General features: G+C 44.2%; 1 pseudogene across 1 annotated transcript in view; it reads left to right on the top strand.

Moving 5' to 3' along the window:
• LOC144806303 (uncharacterized) overlaps positions 1 to 5,247 on the top strand; it is a 337,087-nt pseudogene extending 331,840 nt beyond the window's left edge. The window contains exon 4 of the transcript XR_013605756.1: positions 3,430 to 5,247. The product of XR_013605756.1 is annotated as an uncharacterized LOC144806303 (transcript). The remainder of the gene's footprint in view (positions 1 to 3,429) is intronic.
• The last annotated feature ends 12,429 nt before the right edge of the window (positions 5,248 to 17,676 follow it).

Here is a 17,676-nt window from a genome sequence, read left to right as displayed (position 1 = left end):
TAAATAAGATTCAGGTGGATATTGTGAAAAACTGACATGGCTCCACCCTCAAAGGCTTTACTGATCAGGTAGGTTTACATGATGACTCCATGTCATTGAGAAGGCGATTCACCATCACTGAGTTTTTCTTTTACAGTCTCCTTCTTTTGAAGCAATCCTCACTGCCCCTTCTCCCCGGAGCACTTTCTTGGTCTCCTTCACCTAAAGCACGCTGCTTTGCTCGCCTTTCAGGCACTAGCCTTTGCCCCTCTCCTAGGCCCACCAAGGCGCTCTATGCACCCTTAGCACCTAGGGTGACCAACTGGCATGGGTGTAAATTTAGGACGATGAGAGTAAAAATTCAGGACACTTCTTTGCTACCTCCTAATGGGTTCACGCAGAGGTACATCACTTCGGTTTTTCCGCAGCTGTATGTGCTCACTGTATCCCTGCCTCCCTGCAATATGCTAGCTCTCACCAGTCATCTTCGCTCCCACTGTGTCTCCATTGCTTGCACCCCCAGTCTCTGTGCCTTGACGGGTGTTCATCCTCCTCTTTTTACCTTATGCCTGGTTGATACCCCATGCTCCAATGTGTGTCCACCCCCCAAATACACCCCCTTTGGTTTATGTATCGCTACCTTCATAACTTGTAATTCCTGTGTCTGCTTCAGCTCACATTGTCTCACTGTAGCCCTGCTCATCGTGTCTCTGCTCCCCATGCCTATGCATCCATTGCTTCCCCAGTCTGTCTCCATTCTCATCCTACCATTACAACCTCCGGCGAGGTTTGATTAGTCTGTGCACAAACCTACTAGTTACAACCTGGAATTTTCTCTTTATTCTGCTAGTTGAGGGGCCCTAGGGATAATCACACGAGATTCATAGCAGCCACCCAACTGGGTGTTAAAAACCAGGTAAAATTAGCACCATCATGCTGCTTAACGTTATTAAATACCCACAAATAAAATAATCAGGTGACTCTTATTCTCTTGGGTTCAATATGTCCATACCCGGCATTTCCCTTTATGTAATAAAGCATTCCCGTTGTGTCCTTAATAACTGCATAGTATTCATTTGCTAAAAAAAAAACAGGATTGCTTTAAACTGTATCCCAGTAAGCCCCATACACCAGAAACACAAAACAATTGATACACTTGATTATAAATTAATTGTAAAACACACAATCGCCATCACATCCTTCCACTACTAAACGCATAAGGAAAAAATATTTATATTTACACTATTAGCTCCAACTCCAAAAAATGTGAGACCTATTGCATTGCAAATGCGTGTTCTTTGTTGATGTTGTGCAGCATTTACAAAGCCTATATGTCTAAAAGGTGAGACTTCTTGACTTTGCCAATTTGTGTTTATTGTGGTTGTAAATCTCGTATTCCTTGTGTAGATCTGGTCAGAGCCTCATTTCTGGAGTTACACCATGTGAAAGATGCTCAGATTATTGTCCGGGTCCCATCGCAGGCTCTCTGATAGTATAGAGGACTCCCTTGCAGCAATTGATTATATTTTCTGCCATTATTATGATGCTCTTTGTTGTGTGGTCCATTCACTGGAAAAGGCTCTGTTACACCTGACAGCCTTAGGATGATCTTTTCCCAACTTTTTACCTGCCTCCCTCCATTTTCTGTGCTTGTTTTTGCTGGTTTTAGGACTCTGCACCAGCTACCACTGCTAATCAGTGCTAAAGTGTCAGTGCTCTCTCCCCTAACCATGGTAACATGAGCTCATACTTACTTGGCATATTTAATTTGCTTATAAGTCCCTAGTAAAGTGTACTACATGTGCCCAGGGCCTGCTAATTATTTGCTACTAGTGGGCTGCAGCACTGACCTTGCCACCCACATATGCAGCCTGAAACCATGTCTCAGGCCTGCCACTGTAGTGCCTCTGTGTAAAGTTTACTGCCACTTCGACTTGGCATTTAAAGCTACTTGTCAAGCCTAAAACACCCCTTTTATTACATATAAGTCACCCCTAAGGAAGGGCCTTGGGAATCCAAAGTGCGGGACGCTATGTGAGTAAAAGGCAGAACATATACTTCTATGTTTTACATGTCCTGGTAGTGACAAACAGCTAAATTACTTTTCACTGCTGTGAGGCCTACTCCCCTAATTGGCTAGAACTGGGAATTCCTTAGAATACCTTTAAGATGTAATTCCTGATTGGAAAAGAGTAGCTGTTTCATGTTTCATATCTTTGCAATGGTAATGATAAATCATCTTTACTGGTAAAGTCGGATTTAACACTACTATTTTAGAAAAGCTACATTTAGAAAGTGGACTTTACTTTGCTTGTACTGCTCTTTGTGCCTTACACCCTGTCTCTAATACACGTCTGGCCTGGGTGACCGACACCTTTGTGTATTCCTTCTAGAGAGCTGCAGACACTGCAAGGGTTGGGTGTGATTTAGCACCTATCTGCTTCCATCTGCATCCCAATGGGTCTTTCTAGGCAGATGGGAGGAAGGGGGCCACTCTTACCCTTTACAGGGTAGTAGACTGACCCCATACAAAGAAATGATAACTCCCTTTGGTAGTCTGGAGTGAATGCTGGGATTGGAAGAGATACTGGTGCACTTCAGAACCACTCTTTGAAGTTTCCCTCACATCAAAGGCACATTTGGAAAGATGAGTCTCTGGCCCCATCAAATCCCACACTTATGGATCTACACAGAACCGCTGACAAAAGACTCAACTGGAGTCTTGGTTTCTCCTTGAGTCCACACTCCGCGATAGGAGGAAGTCAAGGAAGGATCGTATGCCCTTGCTCTGCCTATGGCATCTTTACATTGAAAGTGTAATCTATAATTTCGTCAGCGCACTTGTCTATGTGGTCAATTAAATGTCACATTAAATGCCACTAGATTTTCGTGATGGACCCACCATTTAAGCTTATCCAGTGTTTTTTTAATTTTTTTCCAACAGGACATAAAAGCAGTAAAGAACAAAAAAGGTGAAGGCATTAAACATCACTTGTGTAGGAAGTGATGTAAAAACAGTGCACCTCGAAAATTCTTCCCTTGAAGGCTAATGCCTCGCCTAAGTCTGTTTCTACAGCAGAAAACCCAAACTGCCCAATCTGGTCTGTACTTCGCTCTTAGGGATCACCTGGTATACATTGACGAAATAAAACACTGACATACTGAAGCAAGTCTGATAAGGTTCTCATTACGAAGGAAGAGCTAACCTGGATCAGAAAGAACACACAGAAGAGAAACCGTATGAATATCTAGAAAGTGACAACACATTTATTAGGGCGAGAAAGAGCAAGTGCAACATCAGAAAATCATACTGGAGGAGAACCATATCGATGGACTGACTGCGGAAAAGTTTTATTTGCAATGAAAGACCTAATGCAGCCTCAGGGTGTCCACGTAGAGGAGAAACCATATAAATGTACAGAATGTAATAAAGTGTTCCATAGGAAGAAGAATCTAAGTCAGCATTACAAAATCCACACTGGAGAGAAACCATATAAATGTACAGAATGTGATAAGGCATTTATAACACTTGGAAAGCTAAAGCGACACCAGAAAATCCACACTGGGGAGAAACCATATCAATGTACAGAATGTGATAAGGCATTTATAACACTTGGAAAGCTAAAGCGACACCAGAAAATCCACACTGGGGAGAAACCATACCAATGTACAGAATGTGACAAAGCATTTATAAGAAATGGAACGCTAATGCAACATCAGAAAATCCACACTGGGGAGAAACCATATAAATGTACAGAATGTGACAAAACATTTATAGCAAATGGAAAGCTGAAGCTACATCAGAAAATCCACACTGGGGAGAAACCATACCAATGTACAGAATGTGATAAGGCATTTATAACACTTGGAGAGCTAAAGCTACATCAGAAAATCCACACTGGGGAGAAACCATACCAATGTACAGAATGTGACAAAGCATTTTTAAGAAATGGAGTACTAAAGCGACATCAGAAAATCCACACTGGGGAGAAACCCTACCAATGTTCAGAATGTGACCAGGCATTCATTACAAAGTCACGTCTAATGGAACATCAGAAAGTCCACACTGGGGAGAAACCCTACCAATGTTCAGAATGTGACCAGGTATTCATTAGAAAGTCACGTCTAATGGAACATCAGAAAATCCACACTGGGGAGAAACCATATAAATGTTCAGAATGTGACAAAGCATTTACAAGAAATAAAGGACTAAAGCAACATCAGAAAATCCACACTGGGGAGAAACCATACCAATGTACAGAATGTGACAAAGCATTTATAGCAAATGGACAGCTAAAGCAACATCAGAAAATCCACACTGGGGAGAAACCATACCAATGTACAGAATGTGACAAAGCATTTATAGCAAATGGAGACCTAAAGCGACATCAGAAAATCCACACTGGGGAGAAACCTTACCAATGTACAGAATGTGACCAGGCATTCATTAGAAAGTCACATCTAATGGAACATCAGAAAGTCCACACTGGGGAGAAACCATATCAATGTACAGAATGTGAAAAAGCATTTAGAAAAAACATGGAGCTTAAGCGACATCAAAATATCCACTCTGGTGAGAAACCGTATAAATGTACAGAATGTGACAAAGCATTTATAACAAATAGAGAGCTAACGCTACTTCAGAAATTCCACACTGGGGAGAAACCATATCCGTGTACTGAATGTGACCTAGCATTTATAACCAATGGAGAGCTGAAGTAATATTAGAAAATCCCCACCGGAGAGAGACCATTCGACTGCACTGAATGTGAGAAGGCATTTATTAGAAAGTCGCATCTTATGCAACATCAGATAGTCCATGTAGGAGAGAAACCCTATGAATGTACATAATGCAAAAATACATTTATTACTAGGTAAAGATAAATACTACATCAGAAATTCCACACTGGTGAAAAACGATGTGAATGTGACTTAGCAGTTATTCCAAAGCAAAGTTTAAAAATACATCAGAATGTTCACAAATGAAAGAAACCACATAATTGTACAAAATGTGACAACGCATTTATTCCAAATGGAGGGTGACCATTCAACTGCACCGCACGTGACAAGGCATTTATTTTAAGGAGAGTGTTAAAGCAATTTCAGCGTCCACACTGGGGAGAAACCACATGAATTTACAGAATGTAACAAGGGATTTATTACAAAGCAAAATGTAATACAAGATCAGGAAGTTCACACATGGGAGAAAACATATGTATGTACTGAATTCCACAAAGCATTCATAATAAATGGAAAATTGAAACGAAATCTGAAAATCTACTTGGCAAGAAATCCAGTGTATGTACAGAGTTTAATAAAGTCTTCCACAGGAAGACTAAGCTAATGCAGCATAAACAAATCCACACCAGGGAGAAACCTTATTAATGAATAGAATGTGACAAGGGATCAATTACAAAACTAAATGTAATATATCAGAATGTTCACACAGGAGAGAAACTCTATAAATGTATTGAACGTGACCCTGCATTCATAAATGGAGAGCTAACTCGACATCAAAAGTCGACCCCAAAGACTGCACTGAATTTAGAAAGGTATGTATTGGCAAGGAAGAGGTAAAACTGCATCAGCAAGTCCCCACTGAGAAAAATCTATATGAATGTACAGAGTCAATCAATCAATGGGTATTAAGCGCAGCATATCATCAGTGAGGTTTTCAAGGCGCAGGGTGAGGAATTGTTGTCCGGAGGGGCCGATCAGTTGAACAGCCAGGTCTTGAGTCCTTTCCAGATTCATTAATGAGGCAGATCTCAGGTGCAAGGGGAGTTCATTCCAGGTATTTGCTGCCAGGTGGGATTAACAGCGGCCTCCGTGCAGGGTGCTTTAGACTCTTGAAGTTTAAGCTAGGAAGAGGGAGGCGGACTGCAGGTGTCTGATAATGTAATGTAATGTAATGTAAATTGATACTTGTATAGCGCACTACTCACCCGCAAGGGTCTCAAGGCGCTTGTACGAATACCGCTGTGGAACCCATCCTGGCTTTCCCTGTGAGGTGTCCACTCCTGGGCACCCCCAAGGTGGAGGCCAGGCATCCTTAGCGTTGTGGGGGCCGTTGTGGAGATTAAGCAAGCTATTGCCGAGAGTTGCAGAGTGGGACCCATGATTAGAATAGGCACCGAGGCGAGAATTATCAGGTCCGTGGAATTTTGAGCCTAAGACCCGCCGAGGCGGGGGATTGAACCCTGGTCCCGGGCCAGACCTCTGCATCAGGGTCTGCCGCTCTAACCATTGAGCCACATTTCTCCACCACTTCTGGTGGGGAGCCATCTAAAGATCTTGCAGTGCACGAGCATTGTGAGGAAGCAGATGGTGGAGATCATGTTGATTTGCTTCTTCATAGAGAGCTTGTTGTCCAAGACAATGCTGAAGTCTCTGACATGGCCGGTAGGGGAGGGGAAGAAGCCAGATTCTGCTTACCCCAATGCGTTGCTTCAAGGAGATGCCTGGTTACAAAAAGGGGTAAAAATAATAGTTCTAGGTGTAGTACTGGTACCGTTTCTTTATATGGTGGATCAATCTGTGAACGAGGATATGATGAGGAAACTTAGGATTTGTACACTAAATGTAGGGGGCCTGAATGTAGGACTCAAAAGGCAGAGACTAGGATGCTTTGTGGGCCTGAATCGCTTGGATGTTTTATGTATCCAGGAAACACACCTGCCTTGGTCAAAGAAACACTTATTAAACATCAAGGGCTTCGATCTAGTGGGCTGCTCCACCCAGACGTCCATGGTTAGGGGGGTTGTCATATTGGTTAAAAATAATTTGGGGGGACATCTATGCTCCTTATCAGACCCACGGGGGAGATGGGTCATAGTTGAACTAAAAATAGGGATCACCCTGTGTACGGTTTATGGGTCCAATCAGGACGAACCAGATATATTTGATAAATTAGAGCTGGAGCTATTGAACTGGCCATATCCCCTAATATTCTGTGGGGATCTTAATATATCCGCAGATTTTTCTAGCAGAGCTAACAGTACTCCGTATGCAGGGTGTAAACCTAAGGTGCTCAAAGACATATCTGCCCTAATGAATACTCACAATCTGGTGGATGTATGGGACACTAAGGAGCCATCGAACCAAGGATATACCTATTTTTCCTGCCCCTACAAAAAATACACCAAATTGGATTACTTCTTTGTTTCAGGGTCGAAGATAAGAAGGATAGGGATCTGTAAAATGCCGAAAGTTCTATCTGACCATAGTCCACTGGTTCTAGAATATGAACTGTTAAATATCATAAATCTCACCACTCGCTGGACGTTTGAGAATAAACTTTTATTAGTTCCTGAATTTGTGAACCACATTAAGAACTGGACTCAAGGTTTTTTTGATTTAAATAGGTTTAGCGCTTCCCTTAACACCGGTTGGGACGCCTTCAAGGCAGCACTAAGAGGGGAAGTAATTAGCTTTTCGGCAAGCCAAAGGAAAAAAGCCAGGGAATAACATGAGAAGATAATGGCTCAATTAGTAGTGGGTAAGGAACAACATGTAAGGGACATCATAGAGGGGAAGGATGTAAATGAAAGCTTATGTAAGATCGTGGCTCTTCAAGCAGAAATCTATAAAGCAGAGGCTCACAAAAGAGCAGATGAATGCCAGCTATTTAATGGAAAGATTTATGAGACCGGGGAACAGGCGGGTAAGTTACTAGCATTGAGTATTAGGCAGGGGCGTAGTAAAAATCAGATAGAAAGAATACAGGTGGATAATCAAGATTATACGGAAGCGGAAGATATTAAAAGAATTTTCATGGAGTTCTATCAAAAACTATATCAACTGGGATATCTTTTGAGGAATGTGGGCACCCCTGACAAATGAAGATAGGAATATACTTGATAAAGATTTGGAATTGAGTGAAGTGTTAATGTCGGTCCAGAATTCTCCAGCAGGTAAGGCCACTGGGCCAGATAATATTACAGCCGAAATGCATAAATGCTAGCAGGAAATTCTGGCCCCTATATTACTAGACTTATTTAGTGGTATAATAAATACCGGAAGGATTCCAGATTCGTGTAAGGAGACGAACATAATAATCTTCCATAAGAAGGGCAAAGCGAAGGAGGATCCCGGGTCGTACCGTCCAATATCCCTCATGAATGCAGACATTAAGATCTATTCCAAGGTACTGGTTAATAGGCTGGGAGGGGTCATTGGTGGGTTGGTCTCCCCGTGGCAGCATGGTATAAGTAAGTAAGTATTTTATTAGCACAGTTAATTAAAACCAATGCAATACAAAAACTGAATATATAAAACAAAAGTATAAAATGACATGTATTTTAAAAACATAGCATGGGCATTTCTGTTCTATTCATACTGGTAATAAGGTGTATTGTCTTTCCATTTTTCACGCAAGAGATACTTCGGCAGTGGCAATAGTTTTTGTTTTAAAAGCGGTTAAAAATCGGTTCTGGGCATTTTTTTTTCACTGCCTTTAAAAATTTTACCAGGCTACAGCTCAGCTGGGGATCCTGAGATGAAAAACAGGTGAGAACTGCATTCCTTTGTGTGCGTATCCCATATAGGATAAAATGGCGCTTCAGCAGGAGTTACCGCTCATCTAGCATTTTCTCGCACGAACATAGCAAGTGTAGCATATCCTCTTGAGCAACGCCACATAGCCTGCATAGTGTGCCTGCTTTTTCTTTTGACCAATGTGGAAAATGGTGAATTCAGGGTAGCAGACCTAGCCGGTACCTTAGGAAGCACATTTTGGTACTTTTGGCGTAGCCCAAGCCGAGATAGTTCTGAGGAGCTATTGCCGAATACGAGTTTAGAATCATCCAAGAGTGCGTTCTTTTTGAGAAGTCAACTTTGTCTTGAACCCATGACAGATGTTTGATTGACTTCTTGACCAAATGTTTAAGCGTTGTATGATTTGTGGGGGTGAGCCAGAGCTGTTTCAACCCAGTGTTTGCAAGACTGTTTGCCAAATACTTGGCTGCTGGTGAGGTTGGATGCTGCTCTAGCTCCCTCCATAGATAGTTGTTCAGTGTTCCTTGTGCAGATTTCCTCACTTTATCCCATGCGCAAATATAGGCCCCCTGTCTTGCCAGGAGCTGTCGTTGGATGCCAAACTCCAGCCTAATCTGCGATAGAGAGGTTCGCTTGGGAAGACTAAAGTTGATTCTATGTGCAGCTGTAATCGTGCTATCAAGTGTTGTTGCGTTTCTGCCTCGCTGCACCTTGCTTCCGTAGGTAATAGTTGGCAACAATTTGGTGCGAATAACTTGTATCAGAGGTATTAGACAAGGGTCAGATAGTTTATTGTTCAGTACTTTTAAAGAGATTGCCAGTGCGAGTCCTTTTCCTCTGATGCTTGATCTTTGCACACTGAATCGACCACCATCATCAATTTTCACACCTAGGTATTTGTATGTCGACGTATCTTTAATGCGAGAGTTGTTCCAGAACCACGAAAGAGGTTTCTTTTTGCTTTTGCTAATTGTCATCGTTTGGGTTTTCTCAAGGTTTATTGTTAGATCGTTTGACTTGGAGTAGCTCTGTGTCGTATTCACAAGGTTTTGCAGCCCTACCTTGGTGTGACTTATTAGGACTATATCGTCCGCGTATAAGAGACATGGTGGGTGCAGCCCTCCTAATTTGGGAGCATGGGAGTTATAGTTGTACAAGATTGGTACCAGATCACCTAGGTACAGGTTGAACAGTGTGGGGGCCAGGACGCAGCCCTGCTTGAGTCCCTTGTTGGTCTGTATGCGCCTCGACAGCAATGAGCCGTCCCCCACCTTTATCTGGACCCAAGTCTCCGTATGCAGATTTATCAGCAAGTCCAACAGTGGTTTTGAGATCCCCCAGCCATTTAGTTTTGACCATAAGATGTTCCGGTTGATGTGGTCAAAAGCAGCTTTGTAATCTATGTAACAGAAGTGTAGGGGCATTTTTTTTGTTTCTGCCTTGTCTATTAGCATGCCCATAGTTAGAATGTTGGTCATAGTGACCACTGATTTGACAAAGCCTGTCTGATTGACCGGTATTAAAGATTTATTCATGGCCCATGCCTGTAGCTCCTCCAATAATATGCCTGCGAAGTACTTCGCCTCATTATCAATTAGGCCCACTAGTCTGTAGTTTTGTGGGTGAGCCCTGTCTCCTGCCTTATATATAGGGGAGATGATAGAACCCTTCCAGGAGCCTGGCAAGCAGTTGAAGTTCCTGATCTCCAGGAAAAGGGGTTTGAGTGCTGCTGCCCATCTATCCGCATCTTGTTTATAAAGGATTGGCGGGATCCCATTTGGTCCCGGGGCTCCTTCCCTTCTGCCTTTTTTGATTTGGCGTTTGATGTTATGTTGCAGTTTTGGGGGATTGGTTAGTTCATGACTGGCTTTGATAGTTTTGTGCAGTTTTGTTGGTGTTGCGTTGTCGGCTTTGTGGTCTGTTGTCGTTTTAATCTTTGGTAGGTCCTGATTGTTGGGCAAGTCTTGATTGAAATGATTGCCAAGGAAGAATGCCCATGTTTCCTCTGTGATGTTAGATGAAACACCGGTATTTGCTGGTCGTGTAAGGGAATTAATAGTTTTCCAGAACCTTGCACCGTTGTTCTGTTTGATGTCTGAATTGAGTCTTGCCCACAAGTTGTCCTCCATTGTTTTGTTTGCTTCCCATTTCAGCTTTTTTAGTGATGTTTTCAGTATTCTTAGATGGTTTTGTTTTGCTTTTTCCTTGGGTTCCTGCTGTATTTCTCTCATTAGACGATAAATCAATATTTTTTTTCCTTAATTTTTACTCTGTACTCTCGAGACAGGTTATCTGTTTTGCTGGGCTTAGCATGTGGATTAGGCTTCGAAGCATAGTTGGACAAGGATTTTGTAAATTGTTCCCATTTGATGATTTTGTTTAGTCCAGTTCGCTCCGCAAAGTGCTGTTTTGCCCTTTCTATTAAGGTTTCGCCCATTGCTGCAGAGTACTTAAATTTTTTGAAATTGACTGTATGAATCGTCTATTTTGATGCATTTGATCGCTCTAGTATGGGTCTCGCAATGTCCAGACCAATTTCTTGAGGGCAGTGATCACAGTCTGTTTTTTTGCCTATTCGGAACGAGGTTATGTAGTGAAAGAGGGGTAATGAGATAAAAGTGTAGTCTATTATACTGCTTGCTCTTGTTGAGTGAAAAGTTGGAGCTGGCGGGCTGTCACCTGCGAGCCTGCCGTTTAGAGCTCTGATATTAAAATGTTCTCGTTCTTCAAGTGTCTGGGATCCTAATTTTGTTTGTTTAGGTGTTTGTAGCTTCCATTGGAATGGTATGTCCCATGTTGCGTTTTGAGCTATAGTTGCCTCTTCTTGTGATGTGCCCATGAGGTTGAGATTAAAATCCCCTGTAAGAACCAGGTTTCTTGTTGATCTTCCCGTGATGCATTCCTCCAAGAAGTTGTATAATTCCTTTGCTGCCTTTTTTTTCCTTTTGGGGTGGATATAGGCATTATTCAGGATACAGTCAGTCTCGGCTTTACCTAAACCCGGAGCTGCTGGAAGCAGCTTAACTGCCAGGGCTGCTGCCGAAGAGGACCCGATTTCTTCTACCGTTACAAAACTTGTAGTTGCTACGTATGTTGCTAGACCGCCCTTCAGGTGCCCATAATTAGCGGTCCTTTCAGCGCTTGAGAAGAAGCGTAGGTACCCCTCAAGATGTGGAGGTTCGGGGAGCCATGTTTCCTGTAAAGGCCGCTATGTCAAACGATCTTATATAGTCTATAAATTCTGGATCTGAGATTTTAGTGGCTAGGCCATTGATGTTCCATGAGCAAATACACAGTTGGTCATGCTTGTGCACCCGTGGGTTTTGACCTGTTTGTCAATTATTGTTTTTTATGGTTCTCACGATCCATCTTTGATCTGGCAGCTCAGTCGGAGATACCCTATCGGCTCCTGTCCAGCGAGTGTTTTCGATATGGTCATCTTTGCCTGTTCCACAAGGCCCTACCGCACCTCTGAGGACCGAGGTTCTGAGGCTGCTTGCGTTTTCCCTCAACTCCGGCTTCACGCCTGGATTTAGTATGTCCGGGTAGCCTGGCTTTATGTATGGTTTTATCGTAATGCCCCAGGTTTTGAATACCTTAGCTTCAGATAGGATTTTCTGCGATGTTACTCCGGAGGCCCAGGTCGCTTTCATTGCTTCCCTACCCTTACCTTCTTCATCTATGAATTCGACCGAAACCAGGTCTGAGCTTACCACGTCTGCCAGGGAGGGGATGTGAGATAGCAGCCGTAGAATGTTGCCTCTGTTAAGTATGTCGTGTCTTCCTTTGGAAATTAAGTCTGGGTTAAACCATATAGCATCTGGAGTTTTCCCTTGGTCATTTGTAGCCCATCTTCCTTTGTAGGTGTTGGTTGATGATTTCAGGTCCGCACATTGTATTGATCTTGCTTTTTCTTGATGTGCGTCGATATTGGTTGCCACGCCCAGAGCTTGATCATGAGCGCGCTGGTCAAAGTCAGGAAATTTTGATTTTTTGTGGTTCTCCCCGTCCCGCAGGGGGCAGTGCGAATTGTCTGACAGATTTACGGGTACCAGATCTAGTGTTGTATGATCTGTCCGTATATATATTGGCGCGGTTGCTAGGGTGATGGCGGATAGTTGGCTATCCGTCAGTCCTATGACATGACTTTGGTTAGAAAGCCCCGACTTGTTCCCATCCCTTGTGCCACTTGCATCCAAGGGTATTCCTTGTTTTATATTTTGCGTCGGATTGGAACTACGCTTCGTGTTGTTTTTTAGTGCCTTTGACAGGTCAAAGTTGGTAGGCATTGTGCTGTTCCCAGGTGGCTGTGGACAAAAGGATTTGAGTTTGCTATGGAGAGCCGGGGCTTCTTGTTCTTCGTATTTGATGGTGGCTGGTTATTCCAAGCGCATAGTTGTATGTCCCCTTTTGTTGGAAGTTTGATTTGATGTTGTTCCTTCCCCTGTGGTTTTGGGTGTTCTTGTCTCTCCCCCACGTTGGGGGGTAGTTTGCTCTGCAGCAATAACTTGCCCAAAAAGTTGTGTAAATCCTTCACGTTTTGAGCAGAGTTTATATTTCCTGCCTTTGCGTTTTTTTGCTCGCCTCTGTTTGGCGTTCATTTTAAGATCTGTGTTGTATTCGTCCACAGTATCCGTGAGTAAAGGGGCCGTTAGACCAGTTTCGTTGGCCTCGATCCTTTTTGGTAGATCATTCTTTTTAGGATGACATTGTGTGCCTGTGCCCGGCAGTTCAGTGTTTCTTGCGGTTTCTAATTCTACACCAGATGTTCCTATTTCAATAACCTCTGTATGTTTGGAGGGAGCGGTTTTGGTGTTGTTTGGTTTTAGATGTCCTTGTGTGTCCAAGCCTGGCATACAGCTTTGCTGAGCAGTTTTTTTAAGTTGCGTGCACAGGTTGGTCAGTAATGATGGAAGGGTAGATAATTTATCAACGATTGGGCCGCATCCGCACCCACTGTTGATGATCATATTTGCGTCTTGAAGATGATCAAGTTTGCTTTGGAGAAGCGTGTTTAGTGTGCCCAGCTTCCCATCTATAGCAACCACAAAATCGGCTAAAGTATCTAATAACGTTAATTGAACGTCCATTTTCCCCGATTGGTAGTGAAGGGCTTCCACCAGGAGTTGTACTGTGTTTAGGAGGCTGGGCCAGGCGCTCTCGTGCCTGGTATGTTTTGGGGTTTCTTCTTGACTTTGTGGTGGGCCCTTGCAGTTTTGTTCCCCCTCTAGCGTGCCTGCTTCCGCTGGATGTTCCTGGTGGCCATCAGTTGTCGTGGTCCGTGTGTCTGAGGCCGTCCCACTTCTACTGTGGTCCTGAGAATATGCAGCGATGAGGTCTTCCCATTCCTCCTTCCCCAAATAAGAGGATATTTCTATCATCTCTGAAGCTGGGCTCGCTTGCCTATCTGTTTTATTTTGTATCTTCGCCGTCCACTTTTCTCCTTTCTCTTGTTCATTGTGAGAAGTGCCAGGGATTGCCAGGGATTGATCCTTATTTTCAGCACCCTCCTTGTTATTGATTTCTCTGGGACAACTTGTAGCCTCAGGTCTTCTTTCTTTAATCGTACTATTGCTCTCGACGTTGTCGCAGGTTTTGATGTTACTATCGTCCAGTGTTCCTGGTAACATATCTTTTACATTGTGTGGCCAATGTACTTGGATTAGGTTGGCGTCTATAATCAATTTCCTTCCGGCTGTGGATCCTGCCGATGCAGTAATTTCCCCATACTGACAATTTATGCTCTGGGGAGTTGATGTTGTTTGAGGTGAAATTTTAGACATAGAGCTGGGGTTTGCATTGCTGTTATCATTAGCCTTTGAGGGCTGTGTGCCGCTGAACTTATAGGGCTGTGAGAGTTGAGATGGTTCGAGGGGTGATTGTAAACCCGATACTTCTTTGATCTTTGAAAATAAGGTATCCCCCGCATTTTTTTAAAAGCAGAACTTTGTGTAGATTTTAGGTTGAGACGAGGTTTGGCAGGTTTTTGTTTTAATGCTCCTTTCTGTTTTGGCCATATTGTATGAATTGTTTGAAGCGGATTTGTCCAATGATATGTCGACTAGGGAGCTCTGTGTCGTAGGCTTGAGTTTGGCTGGCGAAGTCTCTTTAGTTTCCTCAAGCGACTTTGCTGTTTGTTTGCGTTTTTTTTATTCCTCCTTTGCTCGTTGGGCCTCCTCAGACCCGTCCTAACCTCATTTTTGAGCCTGTCAGGCCCTGAGTTTGCAAGGTTTGGAGGATTGACCAGAAGATGGCAAGCGAAATTGAGTGGAGAACGGCCTTAATGCGAACTATTGGCGCTATTAGCGCAGTCTCCCAGCTGTGATCCCTGTGGTCCCAGTGTGGCTGACAGTGCAGGCAGGCACACAGGCACACAGAAGGTACGGCTGGGGTTGGACTAATAAGTGGTCCTTGTAGCTGTTTCCCTTGGCACAACAATAGCCCCCTGTAGAGAGGAGAGGTACCTCAGCTTGCCTTCCGGACTTAGGTGTCGCCACAAAGGGTTACAGGTAGCCAATGGAGCTCAAAGTTTTCCTCTAATGCATTGGTGCATTGGTACTTTAGTGGTCTCCGGAAGAATTGGGCACCTCTTCTCATGCCCCCTTGGCTTGCAGGATTCCCAGCTCCCCAGCCTGTCTGCCCGCTCCCCTTCCTGTCCCGCCCTGCCCTTCCCAGCTCACAGACGTCGGGAGAACGCCAGGAGCCCCCCCGCCGCCAACACAGACAGCTGTAGCAGTGTTGGAACAGGGCAGCAAGGCGGGCAGTGAGCAGGCAAGGCGGGCAAGTGGGTGTGGAGCAGCGACGACAGCCGTCGGGGGTTAGACGGTTTAACAAGCAGTTAAAAGCGGAGTGGCGGCGAAGACAAAGATCTAGGTAATCAGCAGTGGATTCTGCAATAGGCTTAGCAATAATTCGAGCTCACCTCAGGCTGGCTGGCAATGCAGGCTGTTAGCTCTCGGCCCCTCTCGAGCCCCGCTCTCCGCTGTTTTCTCCGCGGATGCTGTGCTGCTCGGCTCGCTCCACTGTGAGGCGAAAGTCAGGGGCGAGCCAGAGGCGGGGTCATGGGCGAGCTTCTTATCAACTTTGGCCGCTTTGCCGCTTTGTTTCCCGGCTTCTTAGCCCGGCCGCTTATCTTCCTGCTTTTCCTCGCTCCCCGCTCCGTGCCACAACCAGTATCCGCTGATCTGGGAGATGGCCGACGGGGTGATTTTCGGCGGTTTCGGTGGTCTCTGCGGGTCTCTGCGGGTGGCGGGCGGCGGGTGGCTCTCAGCTCGCGGATCAGCAGCAGGCTCTCGGCAACGGGCAAAACACGGACTGGAATAGGAGAGAACCTCCTGTGCCTGTGGCAAAAGCAGAGGTGGCAGCATGGGTTTATCCCGGGTCGGGGAACAACGGACCATATAAGGCGGCCTATCACATTGTTTGATGCACATGCTGCCTCGGAGGTTCGGATCGCCATGATCCTTCTTGATGCTGAAAAAGCAGGGCCAATGGTTTGCATATAGCAGGGTCTAAACTGGCACGGCATGGTGAGCAAAATGACAATGGATTTAAACCCGATCTCTTGACTGGGAGTGAATGTTTGATTTATTCCAAATTCTGTTAATCATTTGTGCTTCTTTTGGTTACGTATATAAGCACAATGCGAATTTTAAACCAGCAACAAAACGCAAGAGACATTGTATCAATTTTATCAACTCTATGCCCGCATACTTAGATTGAGGTGGTCTGCGATGTCACTGTTGGTTTTGGTGACGGGATGACACATCCAGTGATGTGTCCTGTTTGCAAAGCTGAGTCATGGTCACTAAGCATCTTGACAAAGCCCTTTTCCTGTTCCAGAGTCTACTATAATAAACTGTCATGACAAATTCAACAGCGCTGTACCACGCTCTTCTCCAACTGGGCTCCCACCAACTAGCATTGATAAAAAACATAATACTACTGAACTGCATGGGCCCATTTGGTGACCGAAGAGCCACAGTGGGAAGTATACAAAACTAAATCATCAGTCCTTGAATGGACAGAAGGGGCAATTGATAGGTCAGTGTTTCACCATCCTGAAGACATTGATACTTGGATAGACGCTATGAAAAAACTGTTTGCTTCGCTTTACTTGTTTATGAAAGGCTAACTGTTAATTCATTGGTGATCAAGGCTTCAATCGAGCAGGATTTATAAAGCATGGCTAATCGCCCAAAAGGGTATCCAGGTGCTCTCAGGTCCTGTAGGCTTATTCAAACACCCAGGTATTGAGGACTGTTGGATGTGGTCCTTTTTGCAGGGTTATCCCAAAACTTTTTGCTTCGTCTTCCTCCTATTTTTTCCTGGCCTGTTGCCGTTGGTTTTAGGACTCTGAGCACTTTACCACTGCTAATCAGTGCTAAAGTGCATGTGTTCTCTGTGTAAATTGTTATTATGATTGGTTCTCCCCGATTGGCATATTTTGATTTACTTGTCAGTCCCTAGTAAAGTGCACTGGGTGCGCCGGGGCTGGTAAATCAAACACACTGATCGTGCCACCCACATGAGAAGCCCTGAAAGGATGTCTCGGGCCTGCCACTGTAGGGCCTGTGCGCAATTTGCTAAGTGCCATGTCAACTTGGTAAGTGCACCCACTTGACAGGCCCTAACCTTCCCTTTTCTTGCATATAGGACACTCTTATGGTAGGCCCAAGGTACCCCCCTGGGCAGGGTGCAGTGTATGTGAAAGATAGGACATATACTGATGTGTGTAACATGTCCTGATAGTGAAAAGATGCCAATTTCATTTATCACTATTGGAAGGCTATCTTGCCCCATAGGGCAGAATGGGGAATGCTTCCTCAGTCGCTATGGAAGTGGTTATATTGGTTTAAAAAGGCTTAGGCCTGTGGACACGTTCTGTGATGAAGAGGGCCGGTGTGGTTGTAACATTTTACAAGCATATCTTCCCATAGGGATAAGATAGAAAAATACAGTTTAGGCTCTCAGAACTCAGTATTTAATAAGACCTCTTTTACTAGAGATGGTTTTTAAATTGTGTGTTTGGAAATGCCACTTTTAGAAAGTATTGGTCAAAAAGGGGTCAGGTAGGATGGGATCAATTTTAGAAAAAAAGGAATCCGGCCAGCTTGTTTAGTAGTGATCTGCTGTTTATTCAAGCAGGTATTGGAACCAATATACATGAATAATCTTGGTTCTGGCTTAATTGCTTTGCAA

The sequence above is a fragment of the Lissotriton helveticus genome, assembly GCF_964261635.1.
Source record: "Lissotriton helveticus chromosome 1_1 unlocalized genomic scaffold, aLisHel1.1 SUPER_1_unloc_6, whole genome shotgun sequence".
NCBI lineage: Eukaryota > Metazoa > Chordata > Amphibia > Caudata > Salamandridae > Lissotriton > Lissotriton helveticus.
This window is presented reverse-complemented; position numbering and strand designations above follow the sequence as displayed.